This window comes from Artibeus jamaicensis, unplaced genomic scaffold, assembly GCF_021234435.1.
Source record: "Artibeus jamaicensis isolate MK-2021 breed Jamaican fruit bat unplaced genomic scaffold, CSHL_Jam_final contig_76, whole genome shotgun sequence".
In the NCBI taxonomy this organism is placed as follows: Eukaryota; Metazoa; Chordata; class Mammalia; order Chiroptera; family Phyllostomidae; genus Artibeus; species Artibeus jamaicensis.
In genome coordinates, this window is record NW_026521954.1 from 26,063,162 (window position 1) to 26,087,161 (window position 24,000).

A 24,000-nucleotide genomic window follows, 5' to 3' on the forward strand; every position below is an offset into this window, starting at 1 on the left:
AATCAGTACAAAAATCAAACGAGAAAACCTAAAATCAACAACTCAACGGGCGGGTTTCACAACAGGGCAGATGCCACAGAAGGTGGGGCTTGCGAGATGGAAGGCGGGTGGGCAGAGAGTGTCGCAACCAGGGCCCCCCGGGCGGGGGACGGAAGGCGGGAGGGTGTGCGGACACACCAAACATCTCAAATACAGTCGTGAGAGGGGCCTAAACGGAGAAGGGGGAAAATGGGAGAAAGTCTGAAGAAACAGCGACTTAAAATTTTCCAAAATAGGTTTCAGACATAAACGCACAAATTCAAAAGGCTCTGCAAACTGCAAGCAGGAGAGATTTTTTAAAAATACGTGAGACACATCGTGGTGAAACTGCTGAAAAACATGGGCTGAGAGGAAAATCTTTAACACTCCCGAGAGAGAACAGTGCAGCCCGCACCTTCCCTCCGGTAAACAGTCGGACCGAGGGGCATGGCTCCCTGGCGGCCGGAGGGAGAATTACCCGCAACCTCGCGTTTTACACCCCGAATGCCCTTTAAAATGAAAAATTAGAGTGAATTACATTTTCATTTACTTTACTTTTCCATGTCAGACGGGTAATGTGCAGACAGGTTTGTGGGAGGCACGTGTCCCACAAGTGTGTGAACACCCAGTCGTCATGCTTACAAGCTACAAAAGGATCTTTAATTTGTTTTTTAATGTTTCACTTATTTATTTTAGAGAGGGGGGAGGGAGGAGGAGAGGACAGAAACACTGATGCGCAAGAGTAACTTTGATTGGTTGCCTCTCGGATGCCCCCAACTGGGGACCTGGCCTGCACCCCAGGCATGTGCCCTGACCGGGAATCGAACTGGCAGCCTTTTGGTTCACAGGATGACGCCCAACCCACTGAGCCACACTGGGCAGGGCAAGTGAGATACCCTTTTAGACAAACAAAAGCTGTTGCTCTCGGTCCCCGGTGTCCTTGCATACAAAATAAAAACTAAAACAGATACAGCAGACACAGGACAATACTGTGGCCACGGCACAGAAATGCAGGAAGAAGGAAAGAGTAAAGGAAGGTCCGTGAGTATCGGTGGTCCTGACTGTGCGTTATCACAAGCACACGTGTGAATAAGGGCACAGGAGGGAGGGGGAAGCGGCGTTCAGGTGCCCTGGGCTCCAACGTCACTGGCCAGCGGTTAAGAAAACCACTTGTGTCATCTCGGAATAAGTGAACAGTGTGTGTAACGATAATAAGTCAGCAGAGGGGAATGAGGTAGTAATAAAAACAGGATTCGTTCAAAGGAGGCAAGAGAGGAGGGCAGATAGGAAGCCGCAGCAAGATGGCAGTCACGACCCGGCTATGCCAGGAACCACACGCATGTGAACAGTCTGACAGTCTGGGGGGTGGGTGTCAGGCCCCGCTGGGACCCTTCTCGAGAGAAACATTGATGTGTGAGAGAGACATCCTCTCTTACATCCCCAACCGGGGACCTGGCCCGCAACCCAGGCATGCGCCCCGTTCGGAATTGAACCAGCAACCTTCAGGTTCGCAGGCTGGCGCTCAGTCCACTGAGCCACACCAGCCAGGGCTCATTTATTTATTTTTTAACGTGAGGCCTGGTCACACTCGGTGGGGGCGCAGGCTGTCCGAGACACCCGCCGCCTCCCGTAATTCTCTCTCCAGCCTCAGAGCCGAGACATCGGGACGTAGGTGCCAAGTCTCAGAGCATTTCTGCCGGGAGCCCAGCCCAGCCTTCCCGATCCCCAGGCTTCCTGGTCCTCGGCCCCACCCAGCACTAATGCGCCACCTCCTTCCGGGCCTCTGTTTCCCCAGGTGAGCGTGGATAGGCTGACCTCTCTTCCCTCGGGTGAGCCATCTCTCTCCTGCCCCCAAGTCACAGTTTCAATAGTCGAACAAAAGTGGCCCCACCCCCCATCACCAGGTGCACAGAAATGCAGTTAATTCCTGAGCAATTACTTCCACTAACAGGCAGGGATTCACACCCTCAGCCAGGAGGCTGCCCTCACCGAGCATCAGCCTGGCAAAGGCACACCCAGACACGGCGACTTCAAAGTGTCCGGGGCACTGGCTGCCCCACACCCCACCGCACCCAGGTCCGCGCACACCCTCTCCACGTGCCTGGGGCCACGGGGTCTTCCCAGTCCTGCGCGTGTGTGTACCCCGCACGTTCGGCCAATGTCAGCAGCCCACAGCTGATCAGGAGCGATTGTTTTCAGCACGGAGTCAGCCATGAATGGGTGCACCGAATTGCTAACCGTGCTCATTGCAAATCACTCTGATGATGCGTTAACATTTCATCAGATGGCCACTGAGCGTCTCGGACGACACACACACAGCCTGTGAACACGACTGTCGGGCACCAGGAGCCACCTCCCAGTCCCTGGCTCGCGCTCCTGCTGGGTGAGTTTCTGGGCACGTGTTTTCAATCTCCGGCAGGGCTCTTGTAAACCCTGCACCTCCGCGGAAGGGGGGCTGTGTTCACCTGGCGCATCTGTCCTCCGCAAGGCACAGGGTCTGATGGCACGAGAAGCACAGAGCAGCGGAGGACGTAGTGCCCCCCACTGTCCCCCCACCACTGAGGGCAGGTGTGCAGGAAGAGAGCTCCCACCCACTTGCTCGAGGCCCCGTACTGAGCAGGCCGGCGTTCGAAATGGGGGGTCGAGGCGGGGAGACTCGCTCCCTTGGTCTGTGAGGAGAAGCAGCCTCGCACCAGGGCGGGAGGGCCAGGGCACGGCGCAGAGGTGGCAGGGGGACGCCAGGGCACGGCGCAGAGGGCTGGGCCAGGGAGCCTCGGGCTGGGGCTCGCTGCTGCCGGAGCCCTGAGAGCTCAGGGCGGAGCCTCACAGTCCAGCCCGTATCTGAGGACATTAAGCCACTAAATTATCACCAAGGCTGATAATTAGGAACAGGGAGTCCAGGTGTGAGCCCTGCACCTGCAGGTGACTGAGGCTGGTGGGGCACAGCACGGAACGGCGAGAGCACCCGTCTCATTGGTGAGCACGCAGGATAGTGCCCGGTCTGGTGGGGGACCAGGAGGACCTCTTTGTCACACATATACACATGTGTGTGCATGCACCCATGACACACATGCATGCGAACGCACATGTGCCCCAATGCCAATGTACATGTGATGTGCACGTGTGTGCCGGGAAACAGGCTCTCCTAATGCACCCATGCCTGTGTGTGCATGTTGAGTGGACATGTTCCCACATGTGTGTGGACAGGTATGTGTCCGTGTAGCATGTGTGTGAACACGGGGGCATCCATGCATGCACAGATGCATGCTCACATTGCACATGCACACACTTGAGCACATGGGACACAGGATCAGCCCCCCGTGGCTCACACAACCACACGGGAAGACCCCACCTCTCCTCTCCCTCGCGCCGGTGAAGTCCGCGTGGCCTTGCTGCTCCCTTCATGGGTGTGACTCGGGCAAATGACCATTTTAAAAGGCTGTGTTTGGGCCCAGCCACTCGGCCCCCACAGCAACTGCCCCAGCTTGTCCACGGAGCAGCCCGGGCAGCAGCTGGGCTGCAAACCCCACCCCAGCGGTGCTCAAAGCCGGCTGGCCGCCGGAACAGCCCTCCATGACATGACGCGACCAGACAGGCGCAAGGAACAGGCCCCGCGGTCATGTAAAATGCAGGAGGCAGCCCCGTCCTGGACGCCTGCCGACCAAACAGTGGTGTGGCGGACAGTGCCTCTGGCCGGCTGGGGCAGTATGACCCGGCCCCCGCGCACCCAGAGCCTCAGTTTTGGACAAAGCCGGAGGTGAGGCATGTCTGTGACCCCACAAACCTTGCAGGGGTGTGGACGACTGGGGGGGCCGCCACGTGGCCTTCCATAGTCAGCTGGCCCAGCACGCAGATGGAAGCTTCCAGATGAGTCGGTCCGTGGGAAGAGAGCAGGCGTTTGCTCGCCAGGCGCAAAGCCTCGGGCGGCCTGGGAATGATTGACCGTGAGTGAAATCGTGCATCCGAAGCTGACGAGTCCTGGGTTGCCCAGCAGATTCCACATACGGGTCACCTCCCCAGACAGATTAAGTACCGCGGTGCCACTCAGCCCGGCGGGGGCAGGGAGCCCCAGGCTGCGTCCGCATGGCTGTGGATGAAGGAGCAGTGGGGGCCAGGGCTTCCGTCTGGCTCAGTGAACCCCAACCCTCTCTAGAGCTTGTATTTTTTTGCCCTGAAAATGGACACAGTAATGGCATTGCCCCTCAGCCTGGCGGGGGAAGGGGCTCCCGAGGGCCGGAACCCAGCCTCTGCTCTGAGCGGGGGCTGCCTCAGCATCCTGGGCCCTGTCACCACTCAGGTCACGTGGAGGTGGAAAGAGGCCCCAGGACCCAGAGCCATACCCGTTACTGCTCAGCGAGGTTGCACCACTCTGCCCCCTGTGCTCCAGGACATGCCGCCCTACTGCTCCACGCTGGGAAGAGAAAGCCCCATCCCTTTCGTGCACGACGCCATGCACCTGCCCGGAGCCATCTCCCACACCCGCGGGAGCCGGGTGGCTGGGTGGACCCAGGGCCTCGTCTACACACACACAGAGGGCACATCGGGGGCTGGCACCAGACAGCACTGTGAGGCCAGGCGGTGGTCGGCCCTTCCCCTTTTCCTGGGCAAGTTGAACAGAGCAAGACTGAGCAGCCGAAGGTGGGCCCAGGAACTCCCGGACTCTGCCATGGGGATGAGGACGGACGCCTAACGCCGTCTCCCAGTGCTGACCAGTCCTCAGTCCAGCAATTCCAATCCATTCCAGAGGGACCCGCCCAGGAGCACATCGGGGATGAGCGTAGAGGTGCCCCCCACCCCCAGCACTGCTCACGGTGGACCCAGACAGGGCAGCCCTCAGCGGGGGTGGGCGGGAGTGAGGGGACGCCTAGACAAGACGTGTGGTTTTCAACAAAAATTCTGCTGATGCAGAAAGACCAGAAAACAAGACACATTCCGAAGAGATAGAGCGAACATCAGAAGCAGACCCAGATACGGTCCTCACCCTGAGCCATTTGACGGGGTTACAGTAATGGCAGCTTCATGTCAGAGGCTGTGATGGAAAAGGAGAGGCTGTGTGCCGTCAGGCGATGATTTGAGCAGAGAGGTGGAGGCTCTGAGGAACGTTCAGTGGAAAACACATGGGGGGGGGGAGAGGGGGAGGAGCCATCTCCAGCGGGCTGATCACGGGCGCTACCCAGCGAGGAAAGAGTCCAACATTAAACTGGAAACCCATAACAGAGACAGCAAAAAAAAATTTAGACAGTAAAGAACACACTGGAGATAAACAAAGCTGAGAGAGTATCCAGGGAAATTTAAAAGTATTTAAAAGTGAGCGTAAATGGAAGTAAAACAGAGCGACCGTTCTGTGGGTGCGGCTGAAGCCGAGCTCAGAGGAAAACTTCCGGGCAAAGTGCCTGCATTACAGAAATACTTGAGGCCTCGAAGCAGTGATGGAAGCTTCTACTTAAGAAACTGGAAAAATGAGAGAAACGTACATTCAAAACAAGCAAAAGGAAGGAAATTATGCAGCTCGGAGACAAAATTAATGAAATGGAAACAGTAAAAAAAAAAAAAATCCATAACACCAGAAGTCAGATTAGTTTCAGAGAGTGACAAATTAATGAACCTGTGACACAAACACCCCAGAAATAAAAAGAGGGGACAGAAATTACCAGTACAATCGAGAAGAGAGTGGCCATCATGACAGACCCCACAGACTCTGAGAGGACCAAAAAGGACCGGTCACGCCAGCCCGTGCCCTTGCCGTCACAGCCAAGGTGAAACGGCAGCCTTTCGGACACACCAGGCAGAAATCAGCAATCGGAAGGGCACCGTGTCCAGGAAAGAAAACAAGGCCGTTGCATAAACACTTCCAAAAAGAGAAAACTCCCAACCCCTCGGCTTCACCGAAGAATCCCACCCAGTGCGTGAGGAGGCGGTGACGTCAGTCCCACGGGGTGTCTCCCAGGGGACAGAGCAGGGAGACATGGCCCCCACTGAGTTTTCTGAGGCCGCCAGTGACTAAGCAGCAGCGTGGACGAGAACGTTACGAGAAAAGAGCCACAGACCAAGGATTCTCAAGCACGTAGGTTTGTAGGCTTAACCGCGTATTAGCATCGAGTCCAGCAATATGCAGACAATCATGTCTCCTGACCCAGTTTGTCCCAGGGACACAGAGGCGGTTTGGGAATTCTTCATCAAATGATGTGCGGTGCCCTCTCGGTAGGCGACAGGTGGGAAGCCACGTGGCCCAATAAGTGAGACACGATTCAAAACCTGTTCCTGAGGAAAGAGAATTCTAGGTGCACTGGGAGCGGAGGGACTTCCTAACTTAGCCGAGAGCGGGGCAGCCAAGCCCAAGCCCAGGGTGAGCGTGAGCCCCCGCGGCCCTGAGCCAGGCATCCCTCACACTGGCCCGACTCAGCGGCGGGTTGAGTCCAGCCAGCGCACCGAGGCATGAAAGACGAACTGCAGAGAATAAGGAGAGGAGGAACAAACCTCTCTCCCCGCCTGGGCAGCGTGGTTCCTGAGCAGAAAAGCCCAGAACTAGCAGGAACGCAGCAAGGTCGCAGGTTCACGACCGACAGGCAAAGCCAAGTGCGCGCCTCTGCACCAACGGAGAAGACTTGGACTTTGAAATAGAAAACACACACACGGTAGCACCGAAATATGAAAAATTTCAGAATCGATGTTTTAAATGCAGAAATCGAAAGACACTGATGATAGAAATCAAACAAGACCCAGATAATCAGCTTGGAGGGGCCTGGAGGACTGACTGCGGTGCAGCCCCCGAAACAACAGGACTTATTCACAGATACACACGTGTCATGTCCAAAGTGTGCGTGGAAAGGCAGAGAGACGCACAGCCACCACGGGTCTGCAGAAGGACAAAGCTGGGGACCACCTGAAAGCCGGGTATCAGACCCCCTGGTGTCAAGCCTTGCCACATACCCGCCGGGATCCAGAAACCTGGTTCCCCACAAGGCGGCAGCTCAAGGGTCCCTGGGACCGAACACAGAGCCCAAAGACAGACCCACGGACACGCAGTCACACGGTTTTTGTCAAAGGTGCGGAAGCAGCTGGAGAAAGTTCGGTCCTGACAGTGAACGGCGCTCCAGACCGTGCGCTCACGTGACGCCGATTAACTCGCCGAAGCCGGAACCACACGCCTCTGGCAAACCAGCTCTGACAGACTGGGACGTTTGTAAAATGTTTGAAACCCCAGACGCCTGGGAGAACACGCAGGGGACATCACACTGGGACACACACTGGGGACATCAGTGTGGTCTTGAATTAGGTCTCGTTCCTGGATGGGGCACCACGAAGAAAAAATCAGGACGTTGAGCTTTCTTCAAGTGTAAAACTCGGCTCTGCCATACCAATGCTGCTACTAATAATAATTAAGGAAATGAAAAAAAAAGGCCACAGACCAGAGGAGGATATTTGAGAATCACACTTCTGACAGCACAGTGTACTCAGAAACTATATGATAAAACAAAAAGCTTTCAAAGGTCAACGATAAGGAAAAACCCACTTGTTGAAAGAGAGGGAAAGATTCAGTCACTGAAGAGGGTTCCGGACGGCGAACCGGCATGTTGAAAGTGGAAGGAGTGGGACCTGGGTACACGCAGGGCACCTTCGAGTTCCGGAAACCAGGCAGTGGCTTCACGAGAGAGATGGGTTCACGGTAACGGACCGAAGAGCTCACATGGGGTGGGCGACTGCTGGGGGCCAAAGCTAGAACCATTTACGCAACAGAGCGGACGAAGAGAGCAGTGGACTGGAACCCAAAGAATAAGAACGAGCGTCGCTGTACACCGATGTCGGAAACGGGCATGGCTGTGTGGTGGAGGGGCTCTCCCGTGGAGAAAGTCCAGAGATCAGGAGAGTGACCAGGAGGGCAGGCCATCGCCACGGGGACAGGGTGGCCATCCCTGCTCCGGCCAAGCGCACTGTGGCTGCTAAAGTTAGGGGCAGTGTTTTGGGAGAGAGAGGGTGTTTGTTGAGCCTCCGATGAGTCCTTCCAAGACATCACTAATTACAAAGGAAAGGCAGTCACTTTACAAAGGAGGGACCTGGCAGCTGCCACCTCACCCGAGGGACCCTGTCAGGGTCACCGGCCTGGAAACACACGCGTCAGCTGCGACGTGACCCCTGGGAAGGTCGCAGCTCCTCTGTGGCAGTCCTTCCGGTCACGCGGAGCCTCGATGACGGCATGGGAGAGCGTGGGAAGGACCCGAGTCGCTGGCCTGCACTCTTCAAGGCTTAATCAAGGCCACAGAAGGCCAGGAGAGACCGGGGGACCGGCATAGAGGGAGGAGGCTGAGGTGACAGGAAAGCAAAATAGAGACATTGTACAAAAGTGGGTTTTCTAGGACAGACCACGGCACTATGCCCACGGAGGGTGTTAACTTAGGGGAAACAGGGCGAAGGTTTGGGGGGTTCTGTGCCATTCTTGCAACTTTCCGAAAATCTCCAGTGACCTGCGGACAGGGAGCGAAAAGAAGAGAGTGCTGGCAGGGACAGGAGTCGGAATTCGCTCTCGGCCTGACGCCCAGACACCCTGCAACGCTGCCGTCAGCAAACCGGCCTGGCGTTGGCACCCGGATGGACGCGCAGACCCATGGCACAGAAGCAACCGTGAGACCTGGAGCCGCACACAGAGGGCCAGCTGGCTTTCGACACAGAAGCCAAGGTGACCAAATGAGACGGGGCTGTCCCCGCGTGGTGTGGCCCATAGTCCCCACCCCTTCCTCACATCTGTGGAGAATCAGCTCCAAATGCCGTATAAGCCCAAGTGCAAAATTAGGAACTCTTAGAAGGAAATCTCCATGACCTTGGATTAGTAAAGTGATCGTAGATATAGCAGTAAAAGCATGACCCTTACTAGAAAAAAGGGTAAACTTTATGGCATCAAAAATTGTAAAAGATCTTGTGTAGAGAATAAAAAGGCCAGCGGAAAACTGGGAGATGTTATCTCCAGGCCCCGCAGGTGGTACAGGACTTGCAGCCAGCGTTGTGTAGAGAACTCTCCAAACCCGGTCAGAAGCTCACGGACGAGCCCCTGTGAACCGGCAGGGATTGGAGCCGACACCCGATGGGAAAGACACGCCACGGGAAGAGATGCGCAGGGTCCGAGTTAGGAAAGCCCACACTGAACCCGTAAGGAGCGCCGACTCCGCACTGGTGACCGCAGCGGAATCGCAGTTCAGACTGACAAGGCCGAGTGCTGACCAGGGGTGGAGAGGAACCAGGGCTCTCCACCGGCATGTCGTGGAACAACAGTCCCTTATCCACCGAAACCTCCACTCCCCAAGGAGGGGGAGCGCAGCACTTACCTACCCCAGCGAGAGGGGAACCTCGCCCCTCATCCTCTGTGCCTGCTGGCGGCAGCTTTGCTCACCTTCGCTCGAAACTGGAAACGAGGCAGAGGTCACTGCGCTGGAGACTGGGCTGGCAGACTCTGCCCGTCACGCCCAGCGGGGATAGTGCTGCGCAGGCCAACAGGTGCGTGTTCAGTCCCAGACCCGGCCGGGCCGCGCCAGGAAGGGCTGAGCAGAGAGGAAGGAGCGGGATCCGACTACTCACTGTGGGCTTCGAGGACGCCCTGGAACAGGCCACCGTGGGTGTGGAGGACAGACCGTGAATGCCGTGGGGAGGCCAGGGGAGGCTCTAACTACAGGGGGAGTTGGGGGGAGGGGGATGGAACCACCCTGTGTTTTCATCGTGGTCGTGGTTACGTGACTCCATGCATTTGTGGGAACTCATTCAACTGCACACAAAAACAGAAAGAGCTGATTTTGCTGTGGGTGGTTTTTTAAAAACATGGCAACAGGAGTTCATGGTTTGGGTGTGTCTCTCGAGCTTTGTCTCTGACACAAGAACGGCCAGTCCCTAAGGGGGCTGCCTCCTCCGCCTGGATGGGGAAGTAGACAGCAGGACAGACACAGGGCCTCAGGGAGGCCGAGAGGCGGGGCCCGGAGCTGGCACCGCCCGCCGCGTGGGCAGGGACACAGGCCTACTCCTCCTCTCCACCTGGTTTGTAGCTCCCGGGCGAGCCAGGTACCTGCGCCGCCCTGGCCCACTGTGGGGGCATTCGAGGTTGCTGTGCCCAGACCCCTCCCGCCTTCTCTTGGCGGTAAATGCCCCCTCTCCCTCTCTGGGTGACCTGGCCAGGCCAATCAGAAGCCTGCCCGGGAAAGGGAGGCGGTGTCTCTTTTCCGTGGGTTTGAACAGTCTGGGGTGACAAGCAAAGTCAGTGGCCACACCCTCTGCCATGTGGAAGGCTCCCGGAGAAGGAGGCCCTGGACATGCAGCAGAGGACAGGGCCCTGGTCCCGGCCCCCGCCCTCTCCTTCCTCTCCCTGCCGTGGCAGCCCAGGGCGCCCCTTGGTCGGGAAGGAGCCTGAGGCTGCAGCTGGGAACAGGACTCAGCCGCAGGTCCCTGTGGCTCGCGCTGCTCCCTGAGCTGCTGAACGCCCCCTGAGTGAGCGACCTCACCCCCGCAGCCTTCTCAGGCCCCTGATGCACTGTCACGGGGTGGAGGGGTGGGAAGGGGATGGGAACACAGCAGGCAGAGGCCGGGTGAGTAGGAGGAAGGTCCCCAAACCGGCAGCCCTCAGCACACCTCTGTGTATAGGCCTGGCCAGCCCGAGGCAGGGACGGCATTGGGAGAGGACCCCACAGCCCAGCCACAGCTGCCGCCTTCCCCAGAGCCCCGCCACCGCCCCCCTTCACGACCTCATTAATCGGGCCACATCTGGTGGTTGTAGATCACTTCTCACTGCCACCTCGCTCCTGAGCCCGCCCCTGCCTTTCTGCCAGAGCCAATCAGAGCCGTGCACCTCAAAGCCGAGTGTCCTTCTCCCCCCACCCCCAGTCGAGGCTGCTCTGGCACTGAGGCTGCTGCCAGGCCGGATCCTGCCCGTCTGCTCCCCTGTGACCGGCCGAGCCACGCCTTGTGTCCGGCCAGATGCCCGTTCTCCCGTGGGCCAGTCTTCGAGCTCACTCCCCACGTCCCTCGGTGCCGGTTCCAGAAGTGCACTCGGCTCCACACCAGCTCTGTGGCCCAGGGTCCTGAGTGCGGCAGGGGCTCCGCACTGGGGCTGAAGCCACCTGGGAGCCAACAGGGCTGTCCCCGGAGACGCTCAGGGCCCTGGGGGAGAGGGCAAAGGGCACAGACACTGTAATTTGGGGACAGGACCCAGGGAGCCGGTTCTGCAACATCGAGAAAGGGGAAGCGAGGAGGGCAGCCCCAGGTTCCACTCCTGACAGCGGGCTCCGCGGGCTGGGCCTCACTGTTTGAATGGAGGAGGTGGCCAGAGAGACACCAGCACACAAGGCTGGCACCGGCATCTGAGAGCTGAGCCTGGGGCACACCAGGGGTGGCAGGCTGGCATCCTCCATGGAAACCCGCTGGGTGTGGGGGGGCCTTGAGGCAGCCCAGGGGAGCAGCTGGGCGAGCTGGGGCTCCCCGGGAGCTGGCCTGGGCCACACCTATCACCGGACAAGCCGGGAGTCTGGGCAGGCTCGGGCGAGGCCTCACCGAGCACAGGAGAGAGATCCTGGGTAGAAGGTTCTAGGTGCTTCAGGCAGTGGTGGGGAAGGGCTGAGTTCCCTGGCGAGAAATGGGCACCGGGCGCTGATGGAGCAACAGGAGTGGCTGCTGCTTGGGGAGCAGCCAGGTGCACACCCGGACCGACCGGACGGCTGAGCGTGGCGGGCGGCTGGTTCTCAGGGAGGACTCGTCTGTGAGCCCCGCAGATGCCGATCCACGCTCCCCGCTGAGAGTCCAGGGAGCTGGGAGCCAGCACTGTCTGCGGAGGGCGTTTCAGCAAACTTGTTGCTGGCCTGGTAGCGGTCCTTCGGGGCCTTGTGACACTTAGCAGGGGAAGCCAGTGTCCCCACGGAGCAATTGAGCACTTCTGAGCACTTCGGAGAGGTGACCCTCCCCCAGAGACCCGGCCTTCCCCTGGCGAGCCCCTGCCCCGTGGCTGGAGGGGGAGCTCTGGCACTCGGGGTCCGCAGCTGGGACATTACCGCGCGGCACGTGGAGATAATGGGTTCTCAAGGCAGCGGCATCGATCTGCTGGCCGCGAGATCTCTCCGTTCTAAACCCAAGGCCAAAGGCCAGGCTGCTGGGGCCTGGGGCTGCTCGGACGTGCACCGTGCGACACCAGGGTCAGGTGAGGTGGTGCCAGTGTCCCAGGTGCCCGGGCAGCAGGACCGGACTCAGAGGCAGCACCAGCGGAGGGGCAGCATCCGCCCTCTTCAGGGACATTCTCCTGCAGAGGCGTTCCCACCCCCACCCCCTCAGCTCTGCCTGGGGCCCCCACAAAGTGCTGTTGCTGCACAGGGAGGCCTCCAGGGAGGGGCCGTCCCCAAGCTCTGCAATCCCCTGCTTTTTGCCAAAGTGGTCACCAGGCAAGGCGGGCGGGGGCCGCCGGACCTCAGTGCTCGGTGCTCTGCCAGAGAGCAGGGCTTCCCGGGGTTGGGGGCGGGGCAGGGAGGTGTCCTGCTGGACACAGGGCCGGGCCTGCCTGTCCAGGAGGGGTCGCCGACAAAGCAGAGAAGACAGTTGGCTGCGCCCCGGCCAGGTGTGTGCAGCGCTGAGTCCCCGCATCATTCACCCCCGGCAGCCACGCTGGGCGGGCCTTCCCCTTCCAGACTCTTTCATCCATTAGTTGGTTCATTTGTCCATTTATCCATTTGGCACCAGCATGTGCTGGCCACTGGGGATGGACCCAGCCGTGTTGGGACAGCGTGGCCCCTGCCCACATGGGGCAGCCAGTCCACAGGAGAGAGGGAAGTTCAAGCCCCCAGCCCCGCACGGCTGGGGAGGGGGCCTAGGCCCAGGGGTGGGGCCTGCGGTGGACGCACAGCCATGGCAGCGTGGGATCTGCAGCCAGGTCTGCGTGGCTCAAGGCCACACTCAGTCTGCGTCTCCGTCCCCTCCTCTGTGGCTGCCTCTGTCTGACATCTGTCTTGGGCCACCAACCACCGCACTGAGGCCTGTCCCAGGGACCTCCGCTCACGCCCTCTGCACCTCTGTCCCAGTTGGAAAGTGAGTGTTTCACGCCTTCCCTGGCATCTTGTCCCGGGTGCCTGTGTGCGCCGCCAAGCTGGCTGGGACCCCAACTCTCCTTCACCCTCACGTCAGGGCAAGGGAGGCTGCGTGGCGATGGGGAAACTGAGGCGCGGGGGGAATCGAGCGGCCCAGGGCTGGAAGTAGGAGGTGGAGCTGGGTGTGGAGTTCCGGTGGACCCTGGTGGGTTAAGGCTTTTTACATAAGATTCCAATTCTGTGATTCTCACTTCTTTGTATCTATTATTCTAAATTGCCACGTATTTAGGTTTATTAATCCGGACAGCCCAGGCCCCTGCCGTCTCTGGAGGCCTCCCCCTCCCTCCTCTCTCCCTCCTGGCCACCGAGGCCTCCGAGCTATCGCGCTCCGCCGCCAGAGCGGGTGACAGCCGATTAATTGTCCACAAAGCACTCAGACACTCTCAGGCGACAAGAGGCATGTCGCCCCAACATTACTTCATTACCGCCCCTCAGAGACGAGGCCATCAGCCAGGGCCTGAAAACAGGGCCGGAGCCAGCGCCGGCCTGGCTGGGGCGCCCTGGGGACTGTGGGCTAGTCACTTAACTTCGGTCACACACACATTCCTCCATCAGAGCAGGGAGCCTGGGCTGGGCGCCCGCCCACTCCGCCTTTGTCTGGGGTGGGGGCCGGGCCACCCGCCCCCACCGATGCACTCTCCCCACTGCACTGACTGGGCTGCACCGGACGTCTAAGGCCGGGGGGGGGGGGTGTTTATTCGTCTCGTCTGAGACTGTGCTTGTGCAGCCGCACCCGCAGACCGGTCCCCACAGCCCTGTGTGTTCCACGTTCGCCCCCGCCTGTCCCCCTCCCCCACTTTGCCAAATGTCACGGCCCCCGCCGGGGACCAGTCTCAGGGAGACCTGGAGCCCTGCTGGAGGAAGGACCTGCCCCCAGGGGCAGCGACTTCGATGAGAGCCTGGCCCCGCAACCCCCAACCACTAACTCTGAGGCTGGGGTGAGAGTGAGCCCACCAAGGGTGGACTCTGAGCGGGCCTCACCTCAGCGTCCGCGGCTCTCCCCCCGCCCCACCCGGCCTTGCCTCCCCCCACCCCGCCTGCCCAGTCCTCGGGGGAGACAGAGCACTTACGGCCACTTTTCAGGCTTGGCCTCCGGAGGGGCCTCTCTGCCTTCGCCCCCTGCAGCCCAGAGCGGAAGCTCTTCTGCGGTGTCTTTGGGGAGCCCCCGCCTCCCCTCCCTGCACTCCTGTAGGGGCTTCTGAATCCTCTCCTCTCCGCGTGCAGGCGGAGAAAGGTGGGGAGGCCTCCCCTGGCCGTCCAGCAGAGGCCATGGCCACGGAGCCCTTGGTGTGCCCACCTGCCCCACGAGGGCCGCCCCCAGTGCCAGACCCAAGCTGGATGGTGAGGCACCCGGACCCAACGGCGCCCGCCCTCCCGATTCGGAGCTCATGACTACAGACCCAGCGCCCAGCACGGGGCCCAGCCCGGGGCGAGGGTCGCCCTGCCTAGCTGAGTGGGCAGTTAGCATGCACCGGCTGGGCGGGTTCGGGGGTCCTGCCTCGCCCCCACTGACGGTCCAGGCACTGAGCTGACATCCAGGAGGGGCTGGACCGCCTGTTCCCTTCTGAGCAAGGGGAGGGAGTCAGCAGTGCCTGAGGGGACCCCCACCACTGGCCTCACCAAGGGTGATGGAAATCCCATAACTGTCCCCATTAAGCCCCTCCCCCAGCTCCAGCACCAGCCAGGGGTCAATACAAGTCATTTGCTAAATGTGGTGGGAAGTGGACAGGTCAGGTTACCCCGCCTCAGACCAGCCGCCCGGAGTGGGGGGTGGCTGAGACGGCGGGTCAGCACCACCATTGGGGTCTGCACACCCAGGTCACCAGGAGCCTTGGTGTGGTCGGGATCTGAGGCGGGCCCTGCAGACCGCAGCAGCAGCAGGTACAGAGGCCCTGAGGCAGACTCGGGGGACCGGGCAGCGGGGGACGGCGCCTGCAGCCTGCAGCCCTCCCTCCATCCGCCTCAGTTTCCCAGGGCTACAGACAGCCCGTCCCCACTGGAGAGAGTAGGGGGTGCTCCTGCCCGGGGACGCTCCGGGCGGCTGGGTGGGGGGCTTCAGAGTCACCCCAGCACTGTCCTGAGTCTGCCGGCCCTGGGGGCCGCTGCATCCTCACCAGCCCATCGGGGTGCCCTGCTTCCTCCTTCAGACCCCCCCTCCTGCACACGACAGAGGAGGAAACAGCACAGAGATGGAAGCAGCCTGCCTCTGAGAGGGTGGCACGGCTCGGGGGCCCAGGGGCACCTGGCGGCTGCCCCTGCCCTCCTGGTCTGCCCGCTGCAGACAGCCCGGCCTGTGGCCGCATCGGCCCTGGCAGGTGCCTGCTGCCAGAATGGCTGCCTCTGCCGGCCATCCACCCTCACACAAGCCACAGAGAAGCTGACGGCCTGACCCTGCTCCACCTCCGGCTCCTGTCTCTGCTCCCCAGGAACCGCCCAGACGGCCCCTCTGCTCTGCCCCCTGAACCCCCTCTCAGTCTCAGCCTGCGACTCTGGCTTCTGCTCCGACCCCACGCCAAGTCCCTGTGACTCAGGCGCCACTGTGCCCAAACTGCTGCTTCCAGCAGACCCCCTTTCCTGAAACCGCAGGGCTGTTCAGGCCTTCAGTTCACTGGGATAAGAGGCCGTGCAGACGGTCGCTGAGCTCGCGTGCACCTGCAGGTCCCGCCTGCAGCAGGCCTGGCCTGCACTGCCAACCCAGAGCCCCCGGAATGAGTGTTGGGCTGATAGACTTCAGACGGAGCCTGTGGGGCCTCTCAGCGGGGCTCCCCAACCGGAGGCCTGGCCAGCACAGCCTGGCCCCTTCGCCCTCTGCCTCCTGTCTGTGAAATGGAGCTGGTCCTGTCTCCTCTCCGAGGGGATGGGGGCAAGGACATCATCACAGGGCAGGGCCGGGTCTGCCCGGTTTGTGCCGCCGACTCCGGGAACCCTCAGCGTGGGCTTCCCAGTAAACGACGGGGCGGGGCCATGCCAGCAGATCCTGTGCCCAACGAAGACAGGAAGGAGGGGCTTGGGAAAAACAAAACAGACACGTGACCTCACACGTGCCCTGCCAGCACCCGCAACACCCCACCCTGCTGGGGGGGGGGCTGTCCTGCTTTTGTGCTGTGTTGTGAAATAGCACAACCCGCACACAGAACAGTTCCGCCCCAGGGAAGCCCCCGGGTTCAGCCCTTCCCTGCCCTCCAGGCGCATGGCCACCCAGGCTCCGCCCAGGCCAGGCTCTGTGACCATTCACATCCCGGTCGGGCAGTCGGGGGGGGGGGGGGGGGGCGGCCAGGCCTCAGCCGGCCAGGCAAGGGTCGCATCCACACCCAGGGTTTTGACAAGTCTTGTCCCCTCTGCTGACTTTTCCTTCTCTCTCCTCCATCCTGGAGCCACGCCCTGGGTGTTTTGAGGGAAGGAACTGGGAACCAGGCACAGCAGGAGGTGGGAGGAGGTGGGAGGAGGTGAGGAGCCCTCTTGGTCTCCAACCCAGAGGCCCCCCGGGGCAGGGAGGGGGGACGTGGGCCCCCGGGACGCCAGGACCAGGAGCCTCAGGTCCAACCTGGGAGGTGAGGGACACGGGCCCCAGCCCCTCCCACAGCCCCTAGCCCTCTGCCAAGGGCTAGGAGTCAGCTGGCCAGGAGGGACACAGGACTCCACCTGGACTGGCAGTCACCCTGAACCCTGCACTGAGCCTCACCCTCCCTGCCACCCCTCGGTGACAGTGGCTCTTTCTGGTCTCCGGGGTGGACCCTGCTCACCGGGGCACAGTGTGGCACTGCCCCGCCCTGCTCTGCCTTCTGCCTGGGCCAGGCCAGGGGGCCAGGAAGGCACTTGCCAGGGGGACAGCCTAGGCTGTGCCCAGCTCGGTCACAAGGGGAGAACAGAGCGGGGCGGCTGGGGTGGCAGCTGGCCTGTAACGGGCTGGGAACAGTTGGGGCTGCTCCTGCGGCAGCTGGACACACCTCCTGGCGGGTCCGGGGACACTAATTAAGAGTCGGGTTTCCATTGAAAAGCTTTATTGCCAGGAGGGCTTGTAAATCAATAGACAGGGTTTTTATCGCAGAATGAAAATTAATTATTCAGTGTCGAACATGTTCGCGCTCACTTCACTGCTGATGCGCTGGCAGGCCTCGGGGCTGGCCAGGCGACCCTGGCCAGGACAGTCACAGAAATGGCCTCCCGGGGCCCTGGGTGTGGAGGGAGACAGGGGCCCGGGAGGGGACACGTTGAGGAGGGGACGTGAGGCGATTCCAGGCAGCACTGCGGCCCCCACCGAGTGTGCTGGAAGCCCGGCCCACCTGTGCACCTGGGCGGGGCCCTCGTGGCAGGTGTAGCCAGAGCCAGTGGGAGGAGAGGGGCCCCGGCTGGGCCGGCCGAGCAGACACGTCACTGCCCCTGGTCACCTCTCTCCCTCTTGTCCCCATCATCCCTAGTGCCCTCAGCAAAGTGGGGTTGTCCCATCAGGAGACAGACGGGAATTGCACCTGCTGCGTCGATACATTGTTTTATTAATTTATTTCTGCATCTGCCCGAAATTCACAGAGCAAGCAGGCAGCAAGCGCCGACATGGGCTCCAGGCCAGGCCGGGGAGAGGCCGTCTCGGACGGCTGTGGGAGGCCCTGGACTTGGCCTGGAGGATGGTGCAGGGGCCTGGCCCTGCTAGGAGAAGTGGGGGCCGGTGTCGAACTCGGATGGCAAACTCCGTGGCCTCGGGCCTGCGGTGGCTACTCCTGAGCAGGACACAGCCCCGGAGTCTCGAGCAGTGACCCAGAGTGGCCCCAGCCCCACAGCCTCAAAGGGACACCCGGCCCCCCTGGCTCCCAGGTCCTCAGGTGGCTCCTCTGCCCCTCACCCCTCGTCTCCCCCTCCTCTGTCTGCTCTGTGTTGTGATGGGGACAGCAGCCAGCACGGCCGAGTCAAGGACACCCATGTGTCCTGGGGCCATTCCAAGGGCAGTGTGGCCACAGCAGGCAGGCACTAGAGGGTAGTGAGAGGTGGGAGGGCAGAGGTGAGAGGTCAGCAAGGGCCACAGCGGGGCCGGCCTGAGTGCCCCACAGAGAGTGGACTTCACCTGAAGGCAGGAGAGGAACAGGGCCAATCGGACCTTCAGAGAGGTCGGCCTGGACACGGAGGGGACAGACTGGGGACGGTGGGAACAGGGCAAAGGCAGGGTGGTCCTGCAGGGTTAGGGCGCAGCCAGGAAGGGGGGGTTGCCACGCTGCCTGTGGTCGGGGCCTTGTCCGCTGCTGGCCCGGGCGGAGGGAGGGGGAGAGTGAGGGAGGGGGACCAGAGTCAGAGCAGGCTGTGGCTGCCCGGAAAGGTGGGGTGCGGCAGTTGGCTGGCTCCTGTTTGTCCCCTGCCCCTGCCAAGGCACTTTATTTATTTTTTTAATATTTTATTTATTTTTAGAGAGAGGGGAAGGCAGAGAGAAAGAGAGGGAGAGAAACATCGATGTGAGAGAGAAACACTGATTGGCTGCTTCTTGCACACGCCCCCACAAGATATCGAGCCAGCGACCTTGCTCTGCAGGACGACGCCCGGCCACTGAGCCACACTGGCCGGGCCACCAGGGCCCTTTGAAGTGGGCGAGGCCTCATTTTCTCAGCTGCGAGCCTCCAATGTCCTGGCAAGGGGGGTGCTGGCCCTCCCCTGCCGGTCTGTGGACCGACCTCGCGAGAAGAGAGACTTGCAGCCCAGTGTCTCGGCAGTGTTGGTGCCAGGGCTGGGCTGGAACCCCGCACCGTGTGGCCGGTCCTTGTGGCCGGGTGACCTGAGCCTCAGTGTCCTCTTCTTCAAAATGGGTCACAGCTCCACAGGACCTCCCTCCTTGGGGGCTTCGGTCACTGCAGAGGCCCTGACTTGGGAGGGCGTCGATGCCCATGTGCCATCCATGGGGCTCTGGGTGCCGCTGTCCCAACTTAACTAGCTCATCTAAAACCTCCTCCAGCCCTGGCTGCTGTGGCCCAGTGGACTGAGTGCCGGCCTGAGGACCATAAGGTCACCAGTTCGATGCCCGGCCAGGGCACCCGCCTGGATCACAGGCTAGGTCCCCAGTTTGGGGCATACGAGAGGCAACAGATCGATGTTTCCCTCCTTTTCTTTCTCCCTTCCTTCCCCTCTCTAAAATAAATAATAAAATAAAATAAATAAAAATAAAAATAAACAACTAAAAAACTTGCTCCACAGAGCACAGAGCCTCAGCCAAGGGCAGGCTGCCGGCACTCCTGGTGTCCGGGATGCGCCCACTCTGTGTGGCCGAGACCCTGCTACCATCAGATATTATTAATATTTCCAACACTGATCTTTACATGCCTCCCCAGAGGCTGGGCTGATGGAATATTGGTGATCACGCTCAACTAAAGAGAGTATATTGATCTGGGGGAAAACAGAGGTCACTTTTTAAAAAAATAACCCAAACCTATAAAACACTGAAATCCATAAACCCCTGGTTTCTGGGCTGCAGAGTGACATCTAACCCACTGCGGTCTCTATGGCCTGGTCAATACGGCTCCATTAAGGGCCACTTGCCGCGCCCCGCCCACCCCGTCCAGGCCTCCGTGGCTGCCCAGATTAATCTGGGCCTTGGCGTTTTAATTCTGCGTCCATTAGTATCACGTTGCCAGCTGATCGGCTTGGCTATTGATCTGGAGGGAGGCTGAGCAGGGGCCCTGTGCCCGGCGAGGTCAGCGGGGGGCACGGGACAGCTCTGCGGCCCGAGGGCAGAACCCGCCCTTCTGCACAGAACCTGGTGCCTCAGACACTGGCTGCAGGAGACCGAGGGGGCAGGATGTGAGCTGGGCCTGGAGCCCGCAGGCCCTCCACTGCGCTCACCAGCGGGGCCCCACCCGCCCCAGCACCCACCAGGCAGGGGCAGAGGAGGCCACGTTTGTCCAGCACCTTCTCCCACCAAGCGCTGCATGGGCCTTTTGGAGAGGGGCTGTGGCCATACCTCACCATCCAGCAAGCCCCCAGGCGATATTTGTAAGGAAGCCACACACCTCTGGCGGGGGGGGGGGGCGGGGGCCAGAGGGGGCCACGGTGTCTCGCTAGACGTTTCCAGACAGGACATGGTCAGCGCTGTCCAGGAGGGAGATGGCAGAGCCTGGACCTCAGGCTGATGAGATGGACGGGCAGACAGATGGACAGACGGGGCCAGAAACTTCCCCAGTAACCACCGAGCAGCGGAACTGGCAGTGAGCGGAGGCAGCGTTATAGGAGGGACCCCTCCCCCCTCCGCTTCCTCCCCCAAGGGCACCACCCCAACAGTGCAGAGCAGCGTTAGAGGTCACGAGTGCCCTTCACAAGCAGAGCGTTTGTGGGGGCTCCTCTCGTGGGGGCGGCAGGGGGGGGAGGGAGGCTGCGCTGGAGGCCCAGACCCTGGCGAGCGGCCCCCGGGGCAGGTGGGCTCAGCTCTCGGAGCCTGAGGGGACTCCCCTGCCACGCGGAGGCGACCTGCTGTAGCTGCGGGCTGTGGCCCCAGGATCTGACGCCGCAGCCCCGGGACCCACACAGAAGGGTCGGACTGGGGCTCAGGTGCCACCTCCCGTCCCAGGCTCCAGCCTGGGGACCTGCAGCGTACACACAGGGCCGCAGACGCCAGCCTGCCCCGAGGGCCCCCGCTGTCTGTGGGCAGGGAGCGGGTGAGAGGACACCGGCCGGTGTGGCTCACTGGGGTCTGCCCTCGGGCCTCGGGGGCGAGAGGGTTCTGGAAACGCTGGTGGTCGCACAACATCCTGAATGGCAGGGACGCCACCGGGCCCTGCACTCGCGATGGTGAACAGGCAACTTTCACAGCACATGTGTGTAAACACACACACACAGGAGAAACCCCAGGTCGCCCGCTGGGTGCCAGGCGCCCAGCACCCCTGGGGAGATGTGGGAGGGGCTGTGGATCCAGAGAGAGGCCAGAGCCATCAGGCAGGATGGAAGCTGGTGGACGGAGGCCGGGAGACAGAGTGAATGCAGGGAAGGAAACTGAAGACGGGGTACAGCTGCTCAGATGGGGGGAGGGGTACACGGGGGAGGAGGAGCCCGGGGCTGCGGCCAGCCCTGTGCCCTGCCTGCACCCTGCCCCGAACTTCACCAGGGGGTTGTCAGCCCGGCCTTGCTCCGAGAGGCAGACCTCTGGACTCCTCCGGGTTGCTTTCCCCGCCCTGCTCTGAGGCGCAGCATTTGGGGGTCTTCTTCCGACAGACCGCCTGGCAGCGAGGACCGCCTCACCCCGCACCACAGACTCTTGTCACCGATGGATCAACAAGTCACCCGAGGCTCCCCTGGGAGCTCCCAGTCCCCTGGCCCCTCTCCAGTTGCAGAGTGGGAAGGCGAGGTGGTTGTCAGTGTTGTTCCGGAGCGTGCGGCCGGCTCTCCTTACACGGAGGGCCCTGGAGCAGCGGGGAGGAAGCCAGCCTGCTCCCCCACCCCCACAGGGCCGGCCTCTCACGGGCGCCCTGAGATGGGCCACAGGACAGGTGACGGCTGCCAGCAGGCCTTCCTTCTCCTGGGGGCATCTGAGCTGCAGTGGGGAGGGATTCAGCCCCCATGGGACACCCGAGGCCCACAGGGAGGGAGACGGCTGTGCCCTGAGGCGGGTGACTGGACCCCGAGGGGTCACTGAGGTGGCTCAGTCTGGGCGGTGGTCCGGCTGTGCAGGCAGGGTGGGCCCACCCACCCCTCCCCAGCGGTCCTAGCCTCCGAGTGGTCCAGCGTCGGGCCTGGCCCAGCGCTGGCTGCGTGTGCACCTGTGACTGCCCACATGACACCCCCCGTCAGCACCACCGGGGACCCGGCCCCAGGCTCGACGCGGGACACAGAGCCCCTTACTGAGCTCTGCCCTTTACCTCTGGCGCCGACCCCCAAGGTGTTCTCAGTCCTACTATACAGGTGACGAAACTGAGGCCAAAGAGGCCCAGTCAGTATCCCAGGGGGACACCCCACCCCCACTCAGTGTCACTGGAGCTGTGAGCCTTCCTCTGCGACAGTGGCAGGAAATGGGGTCTGAGGTCTGCCCTCCTCCCCGGGAGCCCCAAACTCACAGCCCAGAGCCCAGCCCGGAGGGGAGCCCCCGCCCCTGCCAGCGACGCTCAGCCGGCAGCACCGGAACAAAACGGGTCCCTGGTGCGGAAGCACTGCCTCAGCAGGCCGGCCTCCCAGTACCGCGGACGAGTAACTCCGTCCAGAGGAGTCCTGGGGGTGCTGCCCCGGCAATGGCTGCGGTCTGAAGATTTCCCAGGGGCTCGGGGGTGGGGGGGATGCGGCGTGAGGCCCCCTGGGCCTGGCCTCAGAGTTTGCCAGCTCATGCAGAAAACAAAGGTTGCAGAGTGGACCATTTTGCCACTGAAATTCATGCCTTTTGACCCCAACTGGAGAGACAATCCCAGGACTTGCTCGCACTTGCGCTCCGGGATGTCGTCAACGGCTGGCTCTGAACGGGCCTCCTGGTGGCCCTGGACAGCATGCTGGTCATGCCAGGGGACTGAAGAACATGGTCGATCACTTCAGCCACAGCCCGTGTCCCTGGAGAGCAGCCCCCGAGAGAACTCTCCAACCGGGGCGCTCAATAGAGCTTTCGCTCCAGGAAGCAGTGTGCCTCCTCTAGACCCCTAGGAAAGACTGTAGGCCTAGCCATGATTTGTTTTTCTCCTCGGCTGCCAGGAAGCTCAGAGGCCAAGGAAAACTTCATGTGACCGCGATGCTGGTCCTTTATCACATGTGCGTTCTCGCCTATGTTAGTGTCCTGGTTTCCATTCGGATTTTATTACCTTTGTTCACTGTGCCTCGGGCCGTGAGCCACTTCCAATCCTTTGTTGGAAGCGTAGGGACAGCAATAAGATAAATGACAAGGTGCAGTGCTGACAGCTGCTGGCCCGGACAGCTAAGCCCCCGTTTGACCTCTGACTGAGGGAACTTCCAGCTTCCTGCCTGGGTCTGACCCTGGTTCCAGACCAGCCTGGGTCACCGCCAGCTACATACCAGCCTGCAGCGCCGGGCCCTCCATCCCCTCGCTGTCTACCACCCCCTGGTTCGCACTTCAGCCACAAGCCTTGGTTTCTCACTCATGGCCATGTCAGTGGCTCTGCTGTGTCCCTCGATGTTGCTTGTTAAGCAGTAGCCCACGGGAGAGCGGCTGTCACCACGGTGCCATGGGAACCGGGACAAGTCCTGACCTTGAGGCACAGCACGGAGCAGGTGCTCCCTGAGAGGGGCCGGGGAGACCCGCTGAGGTGCCCCGGGCCGGACGGCCCCAGCTCGGCCCCATCGTGACCCACACACTGGCAGCAGTGGCCCGAACCCACTCGGACTGTGAAGTTAGTGGCCACAAACGAGTTCCCGCAAAACTTCGTTATGCAGAGGGGCCAGCTTTTCGAGAAACACTGAGAGAAAGTGCACAGGGGCCTGGACATGCTGGGTTTGGAAACAGAGTGGTTTTTATTCCCAGCCTCTCAACTGTAAAACGTCTCCAGGGACGCGATGGACCCCAGAGTGGGCGGCAGGCCCTCTGGGAAGCACTCGGAAGGTCTGAGGGGAAACCTTGCAGGTACACACCCTGCGAGGGGCCCTCGGAGTCCCCACAGCCCTCCTTCCTCGCAGCAGGTTCTCCAATCCCGGGCCTGGCACGCGGAAGGGCCGCTCCTGGAGAAACGCGGGCTGGGTCCGAGCAGTGGGCGTGCAGGTGGCTGCAAAGGACGGACGGACGGACAGCACTCCAGCCAGGACTGACGGAGGACTGACCGCCTCTTCTCACGAGCAGTGAGCGTTGACCCCCAGGGCACCCGAGCAGTCACTGGACGCTAATCTCTCGTGGGGCGGTGGCCCCTGGCTGGCAGCCAGCTCGGCGGTGCCCCGGGAGGACTGCTGTGCAAGCCACTCTGCCCGGGGACCTGGCGGAGGACACCGAGGG

The 24,000-nt window shown here is 61.4% G+C and overlaps 1 pseudogene; it reads right to left on the reverse strand.

The window, feature by feature from the left end:
- Nucleotides 1-580: 580 nt before the first annotated feature.
- Nucleotides 581-675, reverse strand: LOC119035614 (uncharacterized; annotated as a pseudogene).
- Between the last annotated feature and the right edge of the window lie 23,325 nt (nucleotides 676-24,000).